Source organism: Telmatherina bonti, assembly GCF_933228915.1.
Source record: "Telmatherina bonti genome assembly, chromosome: 8".
Taxonomy (NCBI): Eukaryota; Metazoa; Chordata; class Actinopteri; order Atheriniformes; family Telmatherinidae; genus Telmatherina; species Telmatherina bonti.
In genome coordinates this window covers 9,362,605-9,380,229 of record NC_136626.1, presented here as the reverse complement: position 1 = coordinate 9,380,229, position 17,625 = coordinate 9,362,605, and positions in this window count along the sequence as shown.

Here is a 17,625-nt window from a genome sequence, read left to right as displayed (position 1 = left end):
ACCACTCACCCTTTTTAATTACCCTAAGGTTCAGGAGGATGAGACAACCTGAAATAAACTCAATTCAATAAACACAGTCTCAATTTGAAGGAGTAAATTCTAAGAACGAATGAACCAGAAATTGTGCATCAGAAATTATGACAAGTACGGATGAATTGATTACATATTTATTGACAATGATGATAAACAACACAGTAGGAGAAACCAAACAGTTAAACAGAGGTTATTAATGGAATGGTTTAATGGATGTCTGCATGGGTTTTCAATTCTGACATAAATAAGGAACGCTGAAATTAATTAAATGAGATGGAGCAGGAAGAAACTGGTTAATTAAGCAAATAAATCGGGATGATTATCTTACTTAAATCTTTGATAAGAATGTGTTCGATAATTCTAAATTTGGATAAGAATTCAACTTTAATTATTTCATTAAAATTTGATGTACTGGTTCATCACAAAAGTCAGAGCGCTATCAGATCCTACTTCTCCGGAGTGTGTCGAAGCGGGTGGTTGGTTCCCTATTCGGCGTGTTTCCAGGGAATTGGATCCTTGGAGCGTCAGAAGGGGTAGGTCTATGCAGCTACTCTGGGCTTCTGGGTCCGTTCAGCGGAGTTCCAGAGCGGCGTGATGATGATCCAGGTTGTCCCAAAAATAGATAGTTCCAGATTTTACGTGTTAAGACGCAGTGGAAAAAGTTGGAGCTACGGTTCTAGTTAATTACTGATCTCGGGGAAAAATGACTGGTTACAAATAAACACTTGTTGTACTTTCTCCCGTTCGGAAGAACGGAGAGGTAAAAGGCTTATAACGAAATAAAAACTAAGAAAGGAAGAAAAAGAAAGGAGAAAGCAAAAAGGAGAGAAGCTAAAAAAGGGAAAAAGCTAAACAAAAAGAGAAAAGCTGAGGAAGTCAGGCTGCAAGTCTAATTTAAACAGACCCGCCTTTCGAACTTCCAGCCAATCATGAGTTGCTTCTGTCAAAAGCTGACCAACCTTACCCAATCAGGTCAGCTCTAGTTCCTTCCCTCTGCATCTCATTAATGTGAACATGAGACTCAAATTCTATACTTTGTTTGACTCCAATACACATCAAATCACATTCTAAAGAGTTATGCAGACTCCTCGTTTGCTGGGAAGGAAAGCATTACCTTATAGTATTACTTTCACACATGAAAAGATTGGCTTCATGTATTTTTATTAAAGGTGGATTAATTAATTTTCATGACTCGTCTTCATCGGGCAATAAATCCTGAAAAGGAAACTCGCATTTTCTTCATTCACATTATTAGCTTAAGAGAGGTCTGAAGCTTGGAAAACATAATCAACAATTATTTAATGCAGTGTTCATGATTATTGGTATTATTGGTGTGTGATCAGTTCAAAGAATTAAATCACATATCAAGATAAAATAATGAAAAAGGATAAATTCAATCAAAACAATTAACCAAAGTCATTTAGACTAAGTTAAATCGGTTAGACAAACTTGTAAAGTAAGATCAATGAGGTTAAGCATCTAAAGTTTTCTTTAATTGGGGGAAGAAGTTTGAATCTCTTTCCAGTCTCCTTCTCAGTCAGGGGAGGGGTTGTTCTGGCGCCATGAAGTCTGGTACTTTGATGAAAGGTGTCATTTTTGACAAGAACCAGGTTTGGTCAGATGCGACTCTCGGCATCCCCCGACCTGCAACCATAAATTGCGTTCCACTTAGAAAAATCTCCCTGTGTTTATGCAGCTGCATTCTGTAGAGAGAAGGGAGAGTGTAAATCTCTGAGTGTCATCCTCCTTTGGGTCAAATGGTCACCCTTCTGTCTTGTGTGGACCAGTCTTACTGCAGAGAGAGAGAGAGCAGGAAACTATTGTTTAATCCAGTTCGAATGTCTTTTAATCCTGGAAGGTCAAGATCATTACACAATGTTGGCAAAAAATATTAAGAACCATGATCTAAGCTACTGTTAAAGGAATTTCTGTGATATTGACAAAGAATAAAACTGATTTCTTAATTCAATTATCCTTCTGACTTGTCTTATTTATTAACTTATCTGTTAAAATGGTATATATTACAATTTCTTTCAAAAGGAGCTTGGTCATTCCCAGAAGACAAACAGAATAATATTCAGACCACCAGTGACAGCAGTTACCCTTTATATTATGTGTCAACAACTTATTTTGCAGCTTGTCTTGATCATTTTGAGATCTTCTGAAAGCAAAGCTTGTTACTTATGCTATGATGACCAGCTGGTTATCTTGAAAAAAGACAGATGTTTCCACAACATGAGAAAAAGCTAACTTTGCACATAGAAATGAGCCTCATGAGCTTGATAACTGGATCATTATCATCTGACCGCAAGATAAACAATAGAAGAATGATCTCTGCTTCCACATGAATGACCACCTGAATCAGTGACCTAACGCTGTCGGAATATTTTAGGAATGTTACACAAGAATGAGTGATTTTTTTTCACACAGATTGTTGCTCTATTTGTTCATGTTTGCGGTGTAATTGGATATAATGCAGACAGGACTTGAGTGTACAGGCAGGTGCTACACTGGATGGAATAATGTTTGGCAAAATGAAGGGAAACGTGTGCGAAATGTAATCTACATGAGGATATTTATTATTTTATATTTATATTTTAGAGATAAACAGAAAACACTGGATGGAGCTCAGTTCACAGGCAATTAGAGAAAAGGGGAGCGCTGATACAGATACAGCTGACTGCCCTTTTGTCTGCAATAAGATTTTCATTGCTTCAAGATCCGACCATTTCCAGCCAACATGGAAGATGGTCAAAGCAGACCAGGTCGCGGGCAGACTGTGGTCCTGCATGGAGGCGGAAAAGCCACACGGTGTCTTCACTGCAGGCATTACTGAAGCTGTTCCCTGGTCGTCTTATAGAGAACACAGAAGGATATTATTGCTTAGTCTGAAAATTAATAACGTGTCATACATTTCTTTCAAAAGGACATAAATTTAGAGACTAGAATTTCATTTTAAGTATAGATTTTTCCTGGAAAGTATAAGTTATAAACTGACCTCTCTCCAAAACAGAACAGTTCTGATTTTATTTCTTTTTATATTCCGAAAGTAATTTATTTTATTGATTGAAATGTCTCTCCAACAGCCTGCTGTAAAGTTCTGTACAAGTCTGTTATGACTCATTAATGTAAATCAGCAGATTCAGATTATTGCAGCAAGGAAACACATAAATTCCTGCAGGACCTTGAACAACAATCATCCAGTTTCACTCAGCAAGACCTTGCTGCAAAATACAACTCTGAACTGAGTAAAATGAAACTTATCCAAATGATGTTACAGTGAATGTTTTGCTCCACTCAGAACTTTAGGTGGCCCTTCATTTGGGAGGAAATCCCACCTGATGGACTGCAATGAGGAAAGACCTTTGGAAAATGTTGCTGTTGGTCGACTATGGTTATTTTAAAGATCTTTTTTCTGGTTTGGAGTGCTTGTGTTGAGAAAACAAAAAAGATGAATTCACCACATGAGCCTGATTATTTTTATTTATTTATTTATTTATTTTTTTGTTGTCTTTTTTCCTTAAAATTTGTTAAAGAGCCAAATAAATGGTACTTATAAAAATATTTTGACCTTGCTTCTTTATTTTATTTATTTTTTTGTTTATGGGGCAGACCTTAAAAAGTTTTAAAAAATTGTCTATAATCTTGTTGTAAGTCAGAAAAACCAGGACTTTCTTCTTTTTTTTTAAATTTTTTAATCCATCCATCCATTTTTATTCCAATTCATTCGAGTTCAGGATCGCCAGCAAGCTGGAGCCAATTAGCATGCAGAATGGTGCACCCTTAGAAGGGTGCAGTTTATCACAAATTATTAAATTAATTCAGAAAAACTGAGCTTCTTTTGTTTTAGGTGAAGTTTGGTTCTTTCTGCATGTGTCTGAAATTAGAATGGTCTCATTTCATCACAATTTCCTCTAAAGTCTATTGAGAAGAATGTTCTTGTTATTTAAAAGAAACATATTTTAACATTTAAAGCGCATAAAAAAAGGAAAGTGAAGAACTGAAAAGTTGCTTCCAGGTAGATTCAGCATTAGCCAATGCTTGAGCCTGTGCCCCAATGCGTGCATTTTACCGTCCATGTCGTTGGATATAAATGAGCAAGCAGTGCTGGTGACATTGTTGCATGTTATGTGCTGATCTTTTTCAGGCTAAACAACAAAGCTACACACGAGCTACATGACCGCAATTAGGAACAGCAACTCCCTCTGGGAGAGAGATTTATGAGTAGGTGCGCACGAGCGTGTTTGTGTGTACGTGATCTTGAAAGTGTTGCACATGGGTAAAGTAGCATGGTGTTTGTAACGCCATTATTTTTACAGTGAAGCTGCGTTTGTTGGTCTTCTGAACAGATTAATTTATTCATGACAGTTAAAAATAAAACCAGGAGAGGACCCTTGTGAGAATATCAAGGCAGCGGAAGGAGCTGGAAGGGTGTCAAAACATCTGCTGGTCATACTGCAGAGCTGCAGCCACTAATGATCCAAAAGCAGAAAATGAAAATGTTACTTTAGACTCCATGGGTGCTGCATGATGGAACATGTTCTGTTTTTGTACTTCATCAGTTTATTTGGCAGCTCTACGGTCAAAACTTTGCATGTTTTTTGTTTTTTTTCACCTTGAGAAAAAAAAAAAAAAAAAAAGAGAGCTGAATCCTTAATCTTTATGTTTGCCTAAAATGCTCTTTTTGGATTATTGTCGAGGATGAAACCAGGACTTTAAGTTGATTGAATGAAAGGAAAAGTGAAGGATTTAAAGAAAGAAGCTTTAAAATGGCTGTAAAATAATAACATTTTAGCTTACTCCTGCAGGATCCACTGGATGCTCACCAGGTAAAACAAAATGAGGAAGCAAATGTAAACAATTTAAAGCAAAAAAAAAAAAAAGCTAGTTTTGCATTTTTTAATGCATATTTAAACTATTCCCCTCATGCAGTGCAATGATACAGGCGCTGCTTGGGTAATGATGCAACATAAAATAAAAAGGTGACCTTCAGCTGAATAACAACAGCCATCAGTTCTACTTTTGCTAAATCTTTGCAACATCTTTATCTTTTGTCTTACAGTCCTTGCGCTAACCTTCCCCCATACTTGTCATTTTCTGTCCCTCTTTTCTCTTTTTTTCCTCCCACCTTTCTTTGGCCTGAGTTGTGACGGCTAAGTCCCCACATCCGTCATTTTCCAGTCACCCTCCCTCAGATCACAACATTCCATTTATTTGGTAAGTGTTTGTGATCACATGCATTTTGGTTTTCTCTCCACTGTCCCACTGTCCCACTGTCGATGGCAGCTGATGAGGTCTTAGAGAGCCAAGCCTTTTATTCTCCTGAGATCATGTCCCAAAACAGCATCTGGCCATGCCTCACAGCCAGACACACACAGTCTGTCACACAAACACACACAACTATATTTAACCAGTTCGGTCCATCTCGCTGCTGCATTAGCTCTAAGTATTTGTCCATCTGTAGCCATTCCACTGCTTTGCAGTCTGTTGCCTGCTGTTGCAAACCTCACTGCTGTGTAATATTCTGATTGTATCGACATATGGTCTCTGATAAAAAATTATGTTGGGCCATATGAGAAGCTCAATTTACATTCATAAATATCACTCTGAGAAGAATTTGTCCACCTAAAACAAATGTATACTGTGTGTAAACAGCGGCAAGCTCATCATTTGCACACTTTAAAGCAGAGCGATGGACTGCAGACCTGCAGGCTTTCAATGTATCCCTGCTCCAACACGCCCAACTCAAACTAAATGCATCCAACAGTCTGTAAAGTTCTGCACAATGAGGCATTAACCTGCAGAACTGCAGCCCTTGTAGCACCCAACTGAGTCGCCTTGCTGCAAACATTCTGGACAGACAAGAGATGCAATATTTTGAAAATCTCAAAGTTTATTCATCTTTATGTAAATTATTTCTGTTGAATTCTTTACTTCAGTCAACATTTTTTCTGAAACTCAGCCTGAAGCCAAGAAATAATGTATTGTTAAGATACTGGGTTGGAAGGGAGAAGAGAAGAAAAGATTCAAAGACTTTTGCTTAAACTGCGACTGAAGTTTGCATGTCATTATAGCATAATGAGTTGGCTGGTGCAGCTTCTCTCCGGAAACAATGGTGACCTCAACAAGGTTATTTATAATGTGGGCAAACAATGACCGTAAAATTACTGCAAACATCTTGTGCAGCACTCTCCAACAATTCAAAAGTCTAATATTTACCTCATTATATCCTGGATTCTCTCCTCTCAAATGTGCTCATAAAGCCCTGCAGCACATCCAGGAGCCTTGCTGACATCTTCGAAGCATTAAGCAAAATATATGAAGAGAAATGATGACACCTGGAGAAAAAGCAGCTCGTTCAGTATTAATTGTGGTTGCAATCAAGTGAGGCATTACTGCTTCATACTGTCTGAGGAAAATAATGACTTTGTGTTGGATAAAAATCTTTCAATTAGTTGAGCTAAAACTTAATTAACATCATGCAGCTTTTTCTTTGTGTTTGCTTTTAAAATTCATTTTCATCTCACAAGTGATCAATGCTAAATAAAAGCGGAAGTATCATCTGAGGCATTATGTCCTTTTCTGTATCTTTTTTTCTGACTGGTTATTAACTGGGTCCTTATCTTGATAGTAGTAGAACGGCTGTAAATGTGACTTTTTTGTCCAGGTGAGTGAATTACAGCAGCTTTGCCTGCTGCTCTGATCCGTCACCTCCACTGTGGGTGTAAACTCTGGTTGAAAAAGCTGCTTTACCTTCTCTGCTTCTGCCTCCAGACTGAGGTCTGGGAGACACAGGGAAGATGACCGGCTCGCCTTAACAGTGTCGGAGCTAGACTTACATGGGGTATCCAGATGATGGGCAAGCCTTTTATCATCTGGATCAACCAATTGGAAATATTTCTAAGTTCAATGGGACTCATAGAAAGGTAAGCTGGTTGTTTTGGGGAGCAGCAAATGGGACTTGGTCTTGTAGTTATGGACTCATTGGCTTCATCCCCTTGCAGTCTGGTGGCTGACTGGATCTTGTCCCGGATCAATTAGAGCACTTTGCTGATGAACAGGGGGCAAAAATACTTGTCAACAGTTGCAGAAGTGTGACTGAGTTGCAGAAAATACTTGACTGCCGCGATTACATCGAAGGATTGTTTAACAAAACGTTTGTTTTCGAGTGACAGGAACTCTAACAGTTCATCGTGTTTGTTTGCTTGTTCTTTTTCAAATATTTCTTACTGAATAACAGTTCAAAGCAATGTCATGATTATAATAACACATTTATTTGGTATTACTTTTTGTCAATTTCAACTCATTTCAGTGGCAGCTTTTTTCCTTCCTACGGAGGGCATGAATAAATGTGAGCATGATTGCATGTGCTTATCTGGGAAGATAATTAGTTGTGATCTGCACATCGATACTGAAATATCAATTCCTTCTATATGAGCTATTTATATTCCACAACTGAGCCTCATGCTTAATTTCTCTGTCATATTATTAAGTAGGAATAGGTTTACTTCCACCATAGTAATATATGAAATAAGTCACAGAATTTGGGGAAGTTTTTTTCCAAGTCATTCAGCCTGTTTTTACTTTTTGTGCAGATGTTAAAACACCAGGAGCTCACTTTGATCTTAAAATGATCAAATCCCGTTATGTTCAAATGTGCAGTAATGAATCTGTTTATGAAATAAGTAATAAAATAAAGGCTACAACAAAGAACTGCTTGTGTTTAGCTAGCTTGGAGTAAAATGTGTCCCTGAGATCACCTTACATTAATTCAGCAGGCCCTGATTGTGCCCAGTAAGGTTACCTGAAGAGTAGATCTATACATAGACCAAGGGGTCATTAAATACTGAGCTGTGAGCTTAAAGAGATAACAAAACAATCTTATCAGGCAGTTTAATTTGTTCATACTTATGGGTAGCTGAATAATTATTAAATGTGAGGGTGGATAGCTGAGGTTGTTCATGTCCCTGTGATGTTTAAAATCAACAAAACTGAGCGTCTTCACACCATCCAGTGTGCATTACTGACCACAGAGAGATGTTTCATTATGTTTAGTGTCAGCTTCAGGCTCAATTTAATAAAAATAAATAGATAAATAAATATATATATATTACCATCTCATAGTATGTGTGTAAGACTGGAAGAAAAATTAAAATCACACACATCCACGATTTGATGAACTAGGTGCAGGAACTAAAAAAAAAAAAAAAAATGTAGGTCCGCACTCTGGAAATAGCTGCCAATGTGTTTTATTCACCAAGCAAAGGAGTCAGGTGTGGACAATTTTACAATAAACATGTTTGATACACTTTACTTCCTGTTTCTTCTACCAGAGGGAAGAAGAAAGCAAAAGGAAGAGGGCAGCATGGATGAGAGAGAGGACATGAGAGAGGAAGTGGTCTGTGTGCTTTTTAAATAAATACTGGTCATTATTTTGGTGTCTTGAAAGGTGTGGATGATAGTAAGTGGAGGACCTAAGTATTTCTAAAACCCTTGGGTGCAGCCTTGTCCACTTTTCAGGCCTAGCTATTTATTTAGCCACAAAAATAAAAATGGTTAGGGAAGAAAGGTGGGAGATGTTAATCCAGGAGGTTTTCTTTTCTATGATCCTTCCTCAGCTAAAAGCTGCTTGGAGAGTTAGGCAATAAAAGTCCATGATTTGGGTGTATAAGTAAGGAAATCTGTTTTTCCAGCTGTGATAGACGGCGACAAGTCCAGGGTGTACCCGGCTTCTTGTCTGCTAATTGTGAGGACAGGCTTCAGCTTCCCTGCGACCCTGGAATGGATAACTTGGTAGAAAATGAAAAATTAATGTTTTAACAGCTACGTAGACACATCCTGTACATTTTTACATTCATGCCTTGTGTCTAATGTCATGCGGTGTAACTGCTACTCAACAGGACACTGATAAAACATAAAGTATGATTTGCAGCTATGTACCATATAAAACAAGTGTCAAAATATACACACAATATATATATATATATATATATATACATATATATATATATATATATATATAGTTTTCTGCTTGGACTGAGTTTAATGTTGTTGCAAATCCTGAATCATGTTTGTTTGTTCCTCCATCAGGACACATATTTGTTCCCATTGCAGTTTGTTTATCTGTCAGTAAGATTGTGCAAAAATAGCGTAATTTCATGAAGCTTGATGGAGAGGTGGAGCATGGGTAAATGGAAACTGCATTAGATTTCAGAGCGTGTAGCTCACCTTAAATTAACGAAATGAAGCAGCAGCTCTGGTCCACGACGTGTTCTAGGAGTGCCTTTCTAGTTCTGACAGGTGATTTTAAAAACGTCAGCAGCTTGATGTCAAAGCTGTAGTTTATTGGTTAAAACAGTCACTTTGGGCTTCTCCTTAGTGTCACAACACAGCGCTATGAAGCCATTTGTGTCATTTTTATATCTGACGGCAGTTACACACTCAGTGGATGAGCAATCAGGCTAGTATATTATGTGAACACCATATGCAGATGATTCTTGCCAAGCTCTTGGGTATTTTGACTGGACCCTGCAGCCTGGGGACCATTGGCTGAGGTTATTCATCAGCAGCCAGCCTGGATATTGCCTATCCGTGACCCACGTCCCCTATAAACCAAGACAATGTTGCTCTAAAACTGGTTCTTATTCAGTGAAAAGTCTCTCATCATTGGAGAATTGTTTGCCTTTCTGTCTTTGAGGGGAATGCATTGTCCTTGGGTCTCTGGGACATTTTGACCAGCATCAAGAAGCAATAAGTCGAAAGAAGTAAAAGCAGAATACAGGAAAGATCCTTTTAACAAGGTTTATACAATAGGTAAAGCCAGCCAGGCAATGTGTTCAGTCAGATAAGCATTCTTGCCATGTTTTCTGAGACTCTTAACCACTCTCAGCCAAGCTGCACAAAAATGAAACCTGCAGCTAAGCTTGAAATTAGAGCTATTTTACAGAAAGAGGGATAAGAACATATCAGTACCTCTCTCTTTTTCTGTTTTATATTTTAATTGATATTTGGAAACCACCTCAAGTGCATCATTCAGCTAATAAACATGCCTCACATTTGTGATATAATCATAATCATCATAATAAATTGGAGACAATCACGTAAGTCAGTATTGTTTTCTGATGATGAATTTTGCTAGTTTTATAGACTGACAGTGATCTGAGCCGCTGTCTCTTTTCTGTCTGGGAGCAAAACATGAATAACTCTCATGACAAAGATGACATGAGCACCATTGTTCAGTCATTAAAAGGAGTCATGTGACACAGTTTAGTTGCGAGGAAACATTTTTAAAGTCACAGCTGCATCTTATGCTTCAAAAATTTAATTATTTCCACCGTCTGGATTTAACAACCAACAGATACCTGTGCAGTTAGGAGTCACTGGACAGGACTTCTTTGTATAATGTAGAAAAAAAAAGAAAAAGTAATATTCCTGCAGCTTGTGCACATGGGAACTTGGACCAGGATTCTTTACATCAAGTCCACCTGCATTAAGTTTCTCGACCAACACTATGTGTATACACTTGTTTTAGTAAATTAACAGGATAATTAAACTGACAATAAACATGATTCTCCGGTTTATGGCCTTGTGCATTTTCAAAAATGCATCCCTTTGAATGATAAAATATCTTTAAAAAAGTGGCGAAGATGCTGGGGAACCAATACCAATGTAAAAAATGGCAAGGAAGCCTTTTAGGTGGACGTTCTGCTATTTTACTTCAAAAAAGGATCAAAATTTCTTTTTTTTTTGTTTTGCATTTTTTTTCTTTATCTTTGGGAAAATATATATTCATACCACAATGCTATGTTATGTTTTCCTCGGTATTGGTAATGAAACGATGAAAACTCGGCCTGAGGCAACACACACCATTATGGTGAATTTGATATGTTGCCTTCAGGAAACATTGGACCATTATGGAATCAAGATGGCTGCATAAAATGATGGTATTGTGTGTTTAGGTGTTAAAAAGTAGATCCTTCATCACTACTGTGCTCTTATCTTTATAATTAAATAAAAGATAAACTCTATACTGACGCAGTGATGTGAAGTTCAGGCTTTTACTTTGTTCTGTTGGCCGTTCGCTGCTTTACAGTCAACTTCTCTTAATTTCTCATAATTTACACACAAATTCCTCCATTTACAGAATGAATTTAGTCACATTCTTTGCCTCTAGAAAGAAGGGGATATAAATCATAAGTCCAGTTGAGCATAGTGATGATAAATTTAAATTTGGTAGTTCCATAAGAGTTGAGCAGCAACATCACAAGGGGTGACATTGCATGGCAGGAAAGATCCAGAAAATGGATGGGAAACATGCAATAAATTTCAAGTTTTTTTTAGATGTTTCTCAAATAAAAGTTAATCAAGCTTGCAATGTTGCCTCTGATATCTAATCCCAAAAACTTGCAAAAAATAAAAAATAAAAAAAAAATAAGGAAAATATTAAAAAAATGTCCTTAGATTGCCATTTAATCTAAAATATTTTTATTTTTTTTAAAAATCATTGGCATCAGCATGTAGGGTATTAAAATGATATTTTATAGATTTTTTTTTTTTTTTGAAGAACATGTATTCAAACGGTTTTATGGGTGACATAAATTTATATTTAATTTTAAATAAATACATTTAAAATATTTTTATTGTTAATTTTTCATTCTTTTTTTCACATTGGACAAATAAATTTTTCTCTGTGTCCATAATCCAACTGGAAAAAGCGTTGAAGTCTTTGAAATTATTCTAATATTTTCTTTTTTCATTTTTTCTATTATATCCTAATCTTTTATGAGAATTGCTTTGATTCTTGGTTCCTTTCACTTACTTTTAGTTGCGGTGGTAAAATAATTTGAACATTTCCATTCACTGCGTGAACACCGGTTCCCATTATGCATGATGTCCCAGACAAGAAAACAAGGATACAGTATAATTGCTGTAAATACAGCATCTTGAAAGTTAGATATACTTTGGCTCGCCTTATTGGGCCCGTGTTTCCCCACTCAATAAAAATGCAATAATGTTTAATCATTACTATGCAACACAGTATATATTTCAATCTCTGGAGTTAATGGTTTCTCAACTGAAGTGGCCGCACTTGCAAATAACAATTTTGCTCCTGCAAATGAACTCAACTCCCTGATGAGGTGAAAAGTCTACCAGCCTTGACAGTGGGGAATGATTTTGCACAGGCTCCTTATCAAATGATATTCACACATGCGCGAACCCACATAAACACACCGGTTGTCAATGCAGTCGTGACTGAATATATGAATGTCAGAATCGTTCAACGGGAGAAGCAACAATGAAGAGACGCCAAGCAACTGGGGGAATCAGAGGGAAGTATAATGTTTTCCTGTCTTTGAAAATCCACATATGAAGATTTTATATATAGAAAAAAATAAAATAAAAATAACAACACTGATTTATATTATCAGCACAATCAATACAGCTTGTTCTTTTTATTATTCAGGCTAAGTACTCTGTATAAGTAATCATCATGGAAATTAATATGCAATAACTATGTTATTATCATCTATTGTGACTGTTTCTTGTTTTCTCAAGCTAAAAGTTGACATTACCAAACATTTTAATTCATTTTGAAACACTGAGACAGAAAAGATTAATATTATTTTATCGTATGTTTGTATTCAACACACAAGGTGCAATTTCTCTTGCACGTTGTCAAAAGCATGAACCCAACAGAGATAGAAAATCTTTTATCAAAACTGGTTCTTTTTTCTCTAAATGAGAAAAAAGTTTTAAAGGTTCAGGTATATCCAAATAATACATATGCTATTCATGTTTATAACTATCCTTCCATCCATGTATTGTATATATACCCACTTATTCCAATGTATGGTCATGTTGGGTGCTGGAGCTTATCCCAGCAGCTTTTAGGCATCCTGGACAGGCTCCCAGTCCATTGCAGGCCCAACACAGACACACAACCAACGATTCACGCTCATTCTTACTTCTGGGGAGAATTTAGAAACACCAGTCAGCCTACCAAGCATGTTTTTGGGCTGTTTGATGCCTGAGTACCTGCAAGAACCCATGCATGCATGGGGAGAACATACCAAACGCCGAGAACCAAAGCAGGAAGCTGCTTGCTCTGGGAGCAGTCCTACCCACCACACACCATGCATGTTCATTTCTAATACAGTATAAACTAACAGAAAAAAAAGACAAATTTAATAACATTAGTTTTGCTGTCAACGTTTAAACATTTATAACTTGGCTTAAAAGATCATTAGAAATTATAAACACAATAAAAATCTTTCTTGCATTTTTTTTTTCCGTTGTTGTTTCCAATAAAACAAAAAAAAATCTATAAGGTAAATAGGGAAGTCTGTGCAACCCATGATATGAACTACAGGAAGAATACATATGAGCAAATGCCCGATGGGAAAAAAATGCAAAAATCAGAATAAAGCAGAACTGTTTTCTGAAAAAGATGGAAATCTTATTTATCTAACAGTAAGATCTCCTCTTTTGGCACACAAGAATGAATTAATAATGGTAATGATACACCTATTTATGCATTTGCAGAGTAAAACAAACAGGAAGATGATACAGGCCCGGACAAGGAGACGATTTCTTTAGCTGATTAATGGCGAGTCTCAAGACCCGAATAAACAATAAGCAATCAACATTTTGATTAAAGCTCGGTCAGGCTATTGGCTTCTTTAATCTCCACATTATGTGTGCCTCTGACCCCCAGTGAGTTCTCTTTCTTCACCAGTGTCTGGAAGCAATTAATACTTGATACAAAGATGCATTTAACTGCCGTGCTGTGTGATTTAGTGCTAATTAGCCAAACAAAGAAGATGCACTGTCTTAATCATTAGATCTCATTTCCACAGATAACTTTGAAGATGCGTGCATTCTGAGCATAATCGGATCTACTTTGAGTGCCGGGGAGGCTTGTAGGTGAAATGTAGAAGATTAAAATGAACACACATTTTTAGCTTTTCTTTACTGTGTACTATAAGAACACAGGTAGAGCTAACAGTGTTGTGACAAAGCCGTGTCAAAGGCTGTCAGGTTCTCAAGCTAATTAAACCTCTGGCTCATTTTGTTCCCAAATCACTCTTCACAAAGACCCTTGAGTGGCATCAATGAGCAAGCTCAGGCTAAAGTGAATGTTTACCTTCTCTAATGACTATCTGTCTCGGTGCTGGGTAAAAGCGAGTGCCACGGTTCTCGGCGTAACTTGTCGAGGTTACACACACTCACGAAGAGACGAGACCTCGGTAAGAAGTCTGTGTGCCAGCTGTTTAATGACAAAAGACCATTTGCAGGTTGTCATTACTGTTGCTGTGCGTAATGATTGCTGAGCAGCATGGCAGCTCAATAATGCACCATGCTGCTTAACACAGATAAGATGCAAGGATGTCCTCACCTCATTTCTGCCTGCTTGGAGCTTTGTGCAACTTGGCTCCAGTTCTTGCAGAAATACATGGAAGAAGGAATCTTGGCTACCAGCTGTGATGCTATTGCATTTGGTCACAGACCATACATCCCGATAATAAGGAAATGAGGTGGTTAACCAGGGAGTTTTTTGATGATACATTCAGTTTTTTTTCTGCTTTAATGGAAGATCTCACAAGTAAACTTAGAATGTTTTGTCTTTCTGGATGTGTTGGATCAGGACTTAGCTCACAGTGTAATTAAGCTAACCCTGAGGGTGAAAAGCGTAATTATATAAGCAGTGGTTCCCAACCTATTTTCCCTGAGGACACTCCATCATGCAAATACTAAAAAGCAGCATCGGTACCATTCTTGCCTTTATGCTTTGTGATGTTCTTACTATAAATACTTCATCCTGGCTGAGTCTTGTCCGTAGATGACGCAGAAGTTAAATTAACAACATGTAGCCCTACTGTTTTTATTTCTAAATCATCTCCTCTGTGGTGTTTCTCAGACACGGTTCATTAATTAAATGGTGCAAGAAAAATCATGGTTGCCTGGATAAACATGAAATGCTTCACTACTGTAGCTCCACCTGCTCACTGACCCCAACAAACACCAGTACATAGATGGAAACTGATTGGATGCACAAGTCACAGACTTGCAACTGTTTTTTTCTTATTATTTTTTATGCGCATGTTGAAATAGATTACTCTTGTTAATTCTGCTTCCAGGCTCCCAAACACCATGAGAACAAAGCTTTCAGATGTTTAAACAAAAGAAAGCAAGAAACTTGAGCAGACACTCTTTGCTACAACTCATCTCAGTGCTGACACGGTCACAATGGCTCTGAATGGTCAAAGTCTCAGTCACCCCTTTGTGCCCTTTGGATGACCCCCTTGCAGGGTCTCGGACCCCAGGTTGAGACCCTCTCATGTAGAATGCTCAGAAGAGAGTCCCTTCTTGCACTAAAAGGAGCCAGCTGAGGTGGTTTGGGCTCCTGGCCAGACATCTCCTAATGAGAGGTGTTTCATGCATGTCTCACCAGGCAACCAGATCTCATGGCAGCAGGTGTGATGGTCACATCTGTCCACTTCAAATGTTGCAGTTTTACCAAAAAGACTTGAAAAATGGAATCATTATGTATTGAAATTGTTAGTTGGTACTCAGATTCAAACCTGAACCAGTGCATGTAAGATGGAAAACAAAAAGCATGCTTAGTGTTTTAGATGATTTATTATTCGTGCAAGTGTGAGGATAACCTCACATGGTTATTCACACACACACACACACACACACACACACTAGACAAGAGTCTTTGCATACATGGACATCTGATGGACAGGTAGTAATATCTACCTGTTGCAGTTTGTTTATGAGATTTGAGTTGAAATTGAGTTTATACCTGTTGGATGCATGAATGAGATCAGCTCACCAACCAGTGTTTATAATGCAGTGGTATCTAGCAGCTCAGATTGCACATGGCAACACCTTCAACACAACTCCTGTCCAAAAAACGCTGTAGTTATTTGTCTCATCTGGTTCGTTATAGTATAGTGTTATAGTTACAATATAGTGATGGTTGAGGCAGCAGAAGGGTGACTAATAATGACTTCTGATGGAAACAACTCATTTTAAGGTGACGGTGGCCTCCTAAACATTGCAAATTGAATGATGGGACTTTAACAGCACCTTATGGTGGAAACGCTTGTAACCAGGCACAGACATGCATTTAGAAATCATTTGAAGTCCACTTTCTGGCTCATCTAGAAAAGAAAAGTTCGATATGTGCCAACCTCTGAGGGAGGCTCAATTATGTTGTGAACTTTGAAGCTATATCTGTCGGCTGGAAAACAATAATAACAATAAAAAAAAAATTGTGTGTGTTTCTAAAGTTTTCAAGCACATGAATATGAGCTATTTGACTGTTTATTGCAGGTGTTCTCTGCTTGCTTTTCATCTGGCTGCAAGACAAATCTTTTTACAGAACAAAATGATAAATGGAGCCAGAAATCATCTTCCTTTTTTTGCATGCTGTAGTGGGAAAATTCCAAGTAACATTTCTTTGTGGCTTATAGATTTAAAAAAAAAAAAAAAACCTCGACTAGAGGATGTGTGTGTGAATACAGCTGCAGAGGTTCTGCTTCTGCAATCTTTTGGGGCCTCAAAGAACAGAAGAGTGACTCCTTTGTTACAGCTCACTGTGCAGCTGTGACCTGTGCGTCCCATACACCCTCCTGGTGCTTTAATGAGCACTTTTCCGTGACATTGTCTTTGATCTTTTTACCACTGCGCGCTTGGTTCGCATCCACATGGTTCACACAGACAACCTTATGCTCCATCAATTGACAATCAATTCTCTTGCCTCGCCTGTCTCTCAAAAAGAAATAAACAAGCACTCTTGCTTCATTCAGTGTGCACCACAGTTCCTTAAACATAATCTCCTCTTGTACACAAACACACTCAAATCAATGAATGATTTATTTGGAATAGTAAGTATGAGCTGTGGGGACTTGCTTCTCCTTCGCTTCTATGAGTTTCGGGGCTCTGAAACCTGAAAATAGTACTTTAAAAATAAAACTGCCTAAAATGTTACGTGAGTGTATGGATGTAATGAGGCATCACACTCTCCAGACTTTCATCTTTTATTCAGAACTTAAAATAGATAAATGTATGTGCTTGCAGAGCAACTTTAAGTGGTCAGCAACAAAAAAAAAAACCTCCATCCAGAAAGAACCCTATAGACCAGAGCCTGTCTGCTCCTATTAGGTAGTTGTCCTTCACAAGTCCTCAATCGCTGTAAGGCAGGGTCGGGAGAGAAAGGCACCCAATCCCAAGACATGATGATGAAACCGTGACAAATCAACTCATTCTTTCACTTGGGATTCTGCAAGTCGCTGTGCCGTGGGATTTCTGCCTCTCTTTGAGTTTGGGAGCTGGTGAATCTCGAGACTCAATGGTGTTCATTTCTCTAATCCAATCCCTGTATAAAACCTCTCTTTGAACGTCTGCAGAAAAGCTGAAAGGCAGCACATATCCCTCCCTTCGTTCGCTGCTCTCTGCCTCTGATCCGCGCTCAGTGTCCGACGCACGAGCGCGTGGATAGAGCAGATCTAATTAAGTTTCCTGATGGTGAAAGTGATGATTATTCTGCAGGAAAGGAGGGTGGGAGGGAAGGAGGAAGAAGGG